Source organism: Bombina bombina, chromosome 9 (assembly GCF_027579735.1).
Source record: "Bombina bombina isolate aBomBom1 chromosome 9, aBomBom1.pri, whole genome shotgun sequence".
NCBI classification, from domain to species: Eukaryota; Metazoa; Chordata; class Amphibia; order Anura; family Bombinatoridae; genus Bombina; species Bombina bombina.
The window spans coordinates 74,442,443-74,451,546 of record NC_069507.1 but is presented as its reverse complement, the minus strand read 5'-3'; the positions used below and the strand labels follow the sequence as shown (position 1 = coordinate 74,451,546).

At 32.9% G+C, this 9,104-nt stretch overlaps 1 protein-coding gene across 3 annotated transcripts in view; it reads left to right on the top strand.

Moving 5' to 3' along the window:
- Positions 1 to 4,939: 4,939 nt before the first annotated feature.
- A1CF (APOBEC1 complementation factor) overlaps positions 4,940 to 9,104 on the top strand; it is a 102,006-nt gene continuing 97,841 nt past the window's right edge. For all 3 annotated transcript variants that reach the window (XR_008399276.1, XM_053692226.1, XM_053692224.1), the window contains exon 1: positions 4,940 to 5,019. The gene's annotated coding sequence lies outside the window, so the exon portion shown is untranslated. The remainder of the gene's footprint in view (positions 5,020 to 9,104) is intronic.

Here is a 9,104-nt window from a genome sequence, read left to right as displayed (position 1 = left end):
TTTTTTGGTAAATTGATCCTCCAACCATGATGTTGAAGAAACAACACAAGTCGATTCGAATGAGATTCTGCTAAATGTGAAGACTGAGCAAGTACCAAGATATCGTCCAAATAAAGAATACGACAATACCCTGTTCTCTGATTACAGACAGAAGGGCACCGAGAACCTTCGTAAAAATTCTTGGATCTGTAGCTAGGCCAAACGGCAGAGCCACAAACTGGTAATGCTTGTCTAGGAAAGAGAATCTCAGAAACTGATAGTGATCTGGATGAATCGGAATATGCAGATATGCATCCTGTAAATCTATAGTAGACATATAATGCCCTTGTTGAACAAAAGGCAGGATAGTCCTTACAGTTACCATTTTGAATGTTGGTTTCCTTACATAACGATTCAATATTTTTAGATCCAGAACTGGTCTGAAGGAATTTTCCTTCTTTGGTACAATGAAGAGATTTGAATAAAACCCCAGTCCCTGTTCCAGAACTGGAACTGGCAAAATTACTCCAGTCAACTCTAGATCTGAAACACATTTCAGAAATGCTTGAGCCTTCGCTGGGTTTACTGGCATACGGGAAAGAAAAAATCTCTTTGCAGGAGGCCTTATCTTGAAGCCAATTCTGTACCCTTCTGAAACAATGTTCTGAATCCAAAGATTGTGAACGGAATTGATCCAAATTTCTTAGAAAAAAACATAATCTGCCCCCTACCAGCTGAGCTGGAATGAGGGCCGCACCTTCATGTGGACTTAGGAGCTGGCTTTGACTTACTAAAAGGCTTGGATTTATTCCAGACTGGAGATGGTTTCCAAACTGATACCGCTCCTGAGGATGAAGGATCAGGTTTTTGTTCCTTGTTGTGACAAAAGGAACGAAAACGATTATTACCCTGGAAAGAAAGGAAAAGCAGAGTAGACTTAGAAGACATAACAGCATTCCAAATCTTAAGCCATAAAGCTCTTCTAGCTAAAATAGCTAGAGACATATACCTGACATCAACTCTAATGATATCAAAGATGGCATTACAAATAAAATTATTAGCATGTTGAAGAATAAAAATGCTATGAGAATTATGATCTGTTACTTGTTGTGCTAAAGATTCTAACCAAAAGATGAAGCTGCAGCAACATCCGCTAAAGATATAGCAGGTCTAAGAAGATTACCTGAACACAAGTAAGCTTTTCTTAGAAAGGATTCAATTTTGCTATCTAAAGGATCCTTAAGGAAGTACCATCTGCCGTAGGAATAGTAGTACGCTTAACAAGAGTAGAGACAGCCCTATCAACTTTAGGGATTTTGTCCCAAAACTCTAATCTGTCAGATGGCACAGGATATAATTGCTTAAAACGTTTAGAAGGAGTAAATGAATTACCCAAATTATTCCATTCCCTGGAAATTACTTCAGAAATAGCACTAGGGACAGGAAAAACTTCTGGAATAACTACAGGAGATTTAAAAACCTTATCTAAACGTTTAGATTTAGTATCAAGAGGACCAGAATCCTCAATTTCTAATGCAATTAGGACTTCTTTAAGTAAAGAACGAATAAATTTCATTTTAAATAAATATGAAGATTTATCAGCATCAACCTCTGAGACAGAATCCTCTGAACCAGAAGAACCATTATCAGAATCAGAATGATGATGTTCATTTAAAAATTCATCTGAAAAATTAGAAGTTTTAAAAGACTTTTTACGTTTACTAGAAGGAGGAATAACAGACATAGCCTTCTTAATGGATTTAGAAACAAAATCTCTTATGTTATCAGGAACACTCTGAGTATTAGATGTTGACAGAACAGCAACAGGTAATGTAACAGTACTAAAGGAAATATTATCTGCATTAACAGTTTGTCATGACAAAACAGTACAAACAACAGCTGGAGGAACAGATACCATAAGTTTACAGTAGATACACTTAGCTTTGGTAGCTCCAGCCCCAGGCAGCGATTTTACAGAAGTATCTTCTGACTCAGTTTCAACGTGGGACATCTTGCAATATGTAATAGAAAAAACAACATATAAACCAAAATTGATCAAATTCCTTAAATGACAGTTTCAGGAATGGGAAAAAAATGCCAGTGAACAAGCTTCTAGCAACCAGAAGCAATAAAAAATGAGACTTAAATAATGTGGAGACAATAGTGACGCCCATATTTTTTTAGCGCCAAAAATGACGCCCACATTATTTGGCGCCTAAATGCTTTTGGCGCCAAAAATGACGCCACATCCGGAACGCCGACACTTTTGGCACAAAAGAACGTCAAAAATGATGCAACTTCCGGCGACACGTATGACGCCGGAAACAGAAAAAAGAATTTGCACCAAAAAAGTCCGCGCCAGAATGACGCAATAAAATGAAGCATTTTCAGCCCCCGTGAGCCTAACAGCCCACAGGGAAAAAGTCAAATTTTAAGGTAAGAAAAAAATTGATTTATTCATATGCATTATCCCAAATATGAAACTGACTGTCTGAAATAAGGAATGTTGAACATCCTGAGTCAAGGCAAATAAATGTTTGAATACATATATTTAGAACTTAATAAAAAAGTGCCCAACCATAGCTTAGAGTGTCACAGAAAATAAGATTTACTTACCCCAGGACACTCATCTACATGTTGTAGAAAGCCAAACCAGTACTGAAACGAAAATCAGCAGAGGTAATGGTATATAAATAAGAGTATATCGTCGATCTGAAAAGGGAGGTAAGAGATGAATCTCTACGACCGATAACAGAGAACCTATTAAATAGACCCCGTAGAAGGAGATCATTGAATTCAAATAGGCGATACTCTCCTCACATCCCTCTGACATTCACTGCACGCTGAGAGGAAAACCGGGCTCCAACCTGCTGCGGAGCGCATATCAACGTAGAATCTAGCACAAACTTACTTCACCACCTCCATAGGAGGCAAAGTTTGTAAAACTGATTTGTGGGTGTGGTGAGGGGTGTATTTATAGGCATTTTGAGGTTTGGGAAACTTTGCCCCTCCTGGTAGGAATGTATATCCCATACGTCACTAGCTCATGGACTCTTGCTAATTACATGAAAGAAATAAAACTTTTGGGTTTCATGTCCTTTTAAGAAGTGTTAATGGGCTATTGTATCAGTCAGTTTTGGGAGAACTCCCAGTTTATATTTTAAAACAGGTTCTTAACACACAAAAGGCATTTCTGGAGATTTTCTGTTCAAAACCAATTTGCAGTTGCTGGCTTTTAATAAATTAATATGATTATGTATTGTGATCACTTAAGGAACTTGATGACCAATTTGGCCAAAACCCAAAAGCCTTTACAGGAGCAAATTTCCAATACATTGTGATCAGTGTCAAGGCGTTAATATATTTATAATATTTTTATTCTCAGCTGTTCTGTTGGTTTAACCCCCCAGCACAAAAATGCAAGTGGTATGGAGTGCTAATATCACTCATGCTAAATCCTTACTGCACCTATTTTTGCACTCAATTTACAAGTTGTCAGATTATTTTTTGTGTCTTTCAATAATTTCATTGTACTAGTGCAAACAAAATAGTAACACAAAAAAATTAACTAGCTGTTTAAATTAAATTCATTTAGCTTGATCATATATGGAGAGTCAAAAAGAGAGAAAAAATATAGTGCAATCTATTCCAACTGTGCAATATGAAATGTAAACAGTCAATTTAGGTCTCCTTTCTATTAAGACAGTAAGTCTGTTTTGTTCATACTTAAAAGAGGCAGAATGCAACTTAAGTTATAAAAAGTCAGGTCTATTATCTCCCTGATGAAAGTGGCTAAAATGAGAAATTCTAAGTGCTTGATTTGAAAGAAAACAAGAATGGTTTGCTGGGTTTTTTTCACTTAAAGGGACAGTCTACTCTAGATGTTTTTATTGTTTAGAAAGATAGATAATCCCTTTATTACCCATTCCCCAGTTTTGCATAACCAACACTGTTATAGTAATACACTTTTTACCTCTTTGATTACCATGTTTCTAAGCCTTTTCTGACAGCCCCCTGATCACATGACTTTTTATTTATTATCTATTGACTTGCATTTTATTGAATTAGTGCAGTGTCTGCCACAAGCCACGGGCGTGAGCACAAAGTTATCTATATAGCTCACATGAACTAGCACTCCCCTGTTGTGAAAAGCGAATAAAAAAGCATGTGATAAGAGGTTGCCTTTAGTGGCTTAGAAACAGGCAGAAATTTAAAGGTTTAAAGGTTATAAAGTATATTAACATAACAATGTTGGCTGTGCAAATCTGGGGAATGAGTAGTAAAGGCGTTATCTATTTTTTTAAACAATAACAATTTTGTTGTTGACTGTCCCTTTATATTTGATTTGCTTTAACATATTTGTTTTTACTAAAGGGGTGCTGCTGAATATCCCTTTAACTAATGACTTGTAATACCAATTAGTATCACTTGACTTTGAGACCATAATTAGCTTAGATGAGGAATGCAAGAAATTACATGGTCTCAAAAAATTAAGAATTGCTGCCCTATCATTTGCATGTAACAATTTGACTACAACGCTCTTTAATATTTTTATACTTTTCACCAATCAACATCACAGCGGTTAATATTATTACTCTTATTTTGCCATCAGAGACAAACTATGGTTAACATAGATCAGTTTCACAACCAACATTTCAGTATATTGTACAACCACAATGAAAATATTTATTATATTTTTAAAATAAAACAGTATGAATTCAACAATTTTATTTCTCTATCTAATATTTTTATGTGTTACTTAATTTGGGAGGAAAAAAGATATATAATGTCTTGTTAAACCTTGTAAACATAATGTGTGATGATCCTGTCTATGCTGCAACCTAATTATCTGGTCAAAGGGCTAAATGGAGCTAAAAGATAGAGTTTGTTAAAGATTAACACGCAAGGATTGTAAAACCAAACCTAAGGCCAACGAACCTTTGGAGTTTGATATGATTAGAGAGTAACCAGAGGTACACGTTGCAAATTCACCATAATCAAGGAGAACTGAAAGGGGAGGTGATCTCTCAAATTGCTCAGGTAAATTTGCTTTTGTAAAACTGTAACATTAGTTAAAAGGATGACCTAGCAGCAGTGAATCTGGATAGGAAATGTGTACATTTGTATAGGTCTCTTTGTTTTTAATCCTGAGAGGAATAATATAACTGGTTTCATAAACTGCATCTTTAAAATTGTTCATCTTATGAAGTCTGTAAACAGATGTAGCAACAATGAAACATGATTCAGTCAAATGGCAATCAGAAAACTACTAAAAAAAGCAGGTGGTAAAACCTTTTAAACAGGCTCTTTAAAGACCTGATAACATTTTTTTTTGTACTGGCAACATGCTGTGTAAACAGTGAATTTTAAAGTTCAATTGACAAGGAAAACATACATATTTACCTTTTTTATTGCTATAATGTTAGTAATTTCTGTATATAAGATATCAATAAAAAAAAAACCTTAGGGGCATATTCTCTAAAGCTCTCTGTTCTGGTGATATTAAATAAGAAGTCTTGTTAGTACTGTGAGGTACCCCAAAGAACTTTAAAAGGAAAATTTTGTCTCAAGAGCATTTCATCTTGCTACACAGGGTTCAGGGAAGGCACCTACATTACAATATAATGCTAAAGAAAACAAAGATTAAGTGTTAATTCTATGCATGTTGGCTAATTTTTTATCATTGGGATCTTAATCATTAATTTACTTAAAGAATTGACCATGTGCTTTAGGTTAAATTTATTATTTTACTGAAATAAATTAAAAACTATATGAATTATTTTTGGAAAAGCACTATATCAAGATTGAAAACAGCTTTTGCAGATACATGTGTGTGTTTGTATCTTCATGACTGTATGTCTGTATGTGTAGCTGTGTGTGTATCTGTGTATGCGCCTGTGTGTATGTTTCTGGGTATGTTTATCTATGTTTGTGCATGTGTTTTTCTGTGTGTATCTATGTGTGTGTGTTTGAGTGGTTTCGGTGTGCGTGTGTGTGTGTGTGTGCTTTTATGTCTGTCTTTATGTGTGTATCAGTGTGATTCTGTGCAAGTGTGTCTGCATGCTTTTATGTGTGTGTGTATCTGTGTGAGTCTGTGTATGTGTTTATGTTTGTTCTTCTATGTGTATCTGTATGTATGTGTCAGTGTGAGTCTGTGTGTGTGTATTTGTGTGCTTCTATGTCTGTCTTTATATGTGTATCAGTGTGATTCTGTGCAAGTGTGTCTGTGTGCTTTTGTGTGTGTGTCTGTGTATGTGTATCTGTGTGTTCTTCTATGTGTGTCTGTATGTGTGTATCAGTGTGAGTCTATGTGTATGTGTGTCTTTGTGTGCTTCTATGTCTGTCTTTATGTGTGTATCCGTGTAATTATGTACAAGTGTGTCTGTGTGCTTTTGTGTGTGTGTGTGTGTATGTGTATCTGTGTGAGTCTGTGTAAGTGTATCTGTGTTCTTCTATGTGTCTATCAGTGTGAGTCTGTGTGTCTGTGTGTGTGTGTGTATTTGTGTGCTTCTATGTCTGTCTTTATCTGTGTATCAGTGTGATTCTGTGAGAGTTTGTCTGTGCTTTTATGTGTGCCTGTCTATGTGTATCTGTGTGAGTCTGTGTATGTGTATCTGTGTCTGTGTTCTTCTATGTGTGTCTGTATGTGTGTATCAGTGTGAATCTGTGTGTGTGTATATTGTGTCTGTGTGCTTTTATATGTGTCTGTGTATCTGTGTAAGTCTGTGCCTTTGTTTGTGAGCATTTGTGTGTGTTGTATGCAACAGAGTATCTAAAAATGTTAGTAAAAACAACAATATTATAATAAGGATGAAAACATGAGATAATAATTTTTATAGTGTTTACAAAATTCAAAACACTTTACAAGCAAATAAACTTTTTTTTAACTGTCAACTTAATTGCTGACATTTTACTGTAGATAAATTGGCCCAAAAATCCAGTGAAGATAAAGATGTCATTAAATTATATCTGAAATACCTCATATAATACTGTTTATAATAATCCTGTAACCAAATGTAAAAAAAAAAAAACAGTTGAACACAGAAAACATTGAAGTGTTTTAATATTTATATGACAATATGAAAATATGAAAAATGAACAATTCATTTAAAGTAGAAAAAAAGAAAAATATACATAGACCTAAAAAATAAGTATAAATATAAAAATTTAAACCAGGGCTCGACAGATCCAAGAGCCAATGAACTACTGGCTACTAGAATTTTACCCCTTGCTCCTAACTTTTTAGATTATTCTCGATATATCTATATACAAATATGAATGTCTGGCTCCTAAAAGTATGTCTGGCTCCTAAATTTTTAACCGATTTTTTAACCATTGCTTAAACATTCAAATGCATGAAATATATTTTAATATATTGATTTTTTTGTAAAATATAAGATTTAACAGTATGATGATACCCAGTTTACAGTTGGTTGTTGGCTGAATTTCAGATAAATAATAATAAGTGTGACTGATAAAATTACAGTAGATTTGCAACATAATTAAATAGTTATATTTTAAAATAGTTTGATATGTATAGTTTATAGTTGAGTTTTAGGTCTACCACACGAATTAGAATTCATTCTGCAAAAGTTTAAATAAATTGCAAATAAATCACCAAAGTTAACAAATTAATTATTATTATTATTAATAATAATAAAAATAATATTTTTTGCTGATTATTAATTATGTATAAGAAACTAAAAATAAATAGTACCCTTTGTCATTTCAATATTTACATTTTTTAAAAAATGATGTTTAATATATTTGGGTAAATAATTATATTTTATTAATAATTTTGCAAGTAAATATTATTAATAAAAAATATTTTTTTATTGTATGTGCTATACATGCTACTCATTTCTATGGTCCCTTGTAAGTGTTATAAATTAATAAGTGTTTGATATTTCTGTTTGAATAACATTTATCTTGATGAGGGATAAACAATTATGATAATGAATACATTTATAAAATCAGTAAATACTAAAAATATAATTATGAAAATATAGATACATATAATGTACTTTTAAAATATAAGAGTTTATATTAAAATAATTTAATCTAAACTTATTAATGATGAATGAGTGAATTAATTGTTATTCTCAGGTTATACGTAAAAACAACGTAAATCATATTACAAGAATTTTTTAATGATAATTTTTCAGATACTGTTACATCTTAAGTGCCTTATATTACTTTTTTATGTATTTCAATTTAAATTACTTGAGTATTGGCTAATGGAGTTGGTTTGATGATTAATACTCCAGACCTTAAACATTAAACAGCCTACCAAAATGGGATTTAATATTTATTATAAATATATGTGTAATAGCTTATCCAAATGTACAGGGACAGTCAAGTCAAAATTAAACTTTCATGATTCAGACAGAGCATGCAATTTTAAACAACTTTCCGATTTACTTCCATTAACAAAATGTGCACATGTCTTTTTATAGTTACACTTTTTAAGATACCAGCTCCTACTGAGCATGTGCAAGAATTCACAGAATGTATGTACATACATTTGTGATTGGCTGATGGCTGTCACATGATACAGAAGTAGTGGAAATAGACATAACTTAGAAATTTGTAAAAAAAAAAATCTACTACTCATTTGAAGTTCAGACTAAGTACTATTGCATTGTCTTTTTATCATGCATTTGTTGATTATTCAAATCTATTGTATTTACTGGTCCTTTAAAGTGATGGTAAACTTTCCCCTTTGTATTAACAGATCCAGAATGTTAGCTGCATGCTAAGAAGGTAGTGCGTCTCATCATGTTTAATTTATTAGGGTTAGGATTGTAATCTTAATGGTTTATTATAGGTTAATAATTTTGTATATGAAAGAACTGCAGTAACATTTAGTAAAATATTTTTAACATAATAGTTTAATTTACAGTCATTTAAATTCCCGTTGAAACTGGCATGTGATGCAGATTGTATATAGTAGTATTTATCCTCATTTGCTATGATCTTATCTAGCCTTGTTGTCTGTGTACTAAAACTCAGATTAGCTCCTCCAAATAAGGCAAGTTGTCGTTAGAGTTTGGCTATTGAAAAATAATTGCAGTAAAAATTGTTAATTTGTTTTAAAAACAAGGTGTTATTTTATAGCATAATCT